The following is a 255-nucleotide window of genomic DNA, read 5'->3' on the forward strand; positions in this document are numbered from 1 at the left end:
GCTCTCACCGGTAAAAGGCAGAATGGAATTAGTAGAGCCGCGACCAAAGCGGACGGTTTAAAATGAGGGCCACGACCAAAGTGGACGGTTTAAGAATGGATTAAAAGCGGGTTTTCTGCTCTCGCCGGTAAAAGGGAGAGTGGAATTAGTAGAGCCGCAACCAAAGCGGATGGTTTAAAATGAGGGCCACGACCAAAGTGGATGGTTTAAGAATGGGATTTTAAAATGGGCGCTTCAACATCACACCTGATTTTT

The sequence above is a fragment of the Microtus ochrogaster genome, linkage group LG5, assembly GCF_000317375.1.
Source record: "Microtus ochrogaster isolate Prairie Vole_2 linkage group LG5, MicOch1.0, whole genome shotgun sequence".
Taxonomy (NCBI): Eukaryota; Metazoa; Chordata; class Mammalia; order Rodentia; family Cricetidae; genus Microtus; species Microtus ochrogaster.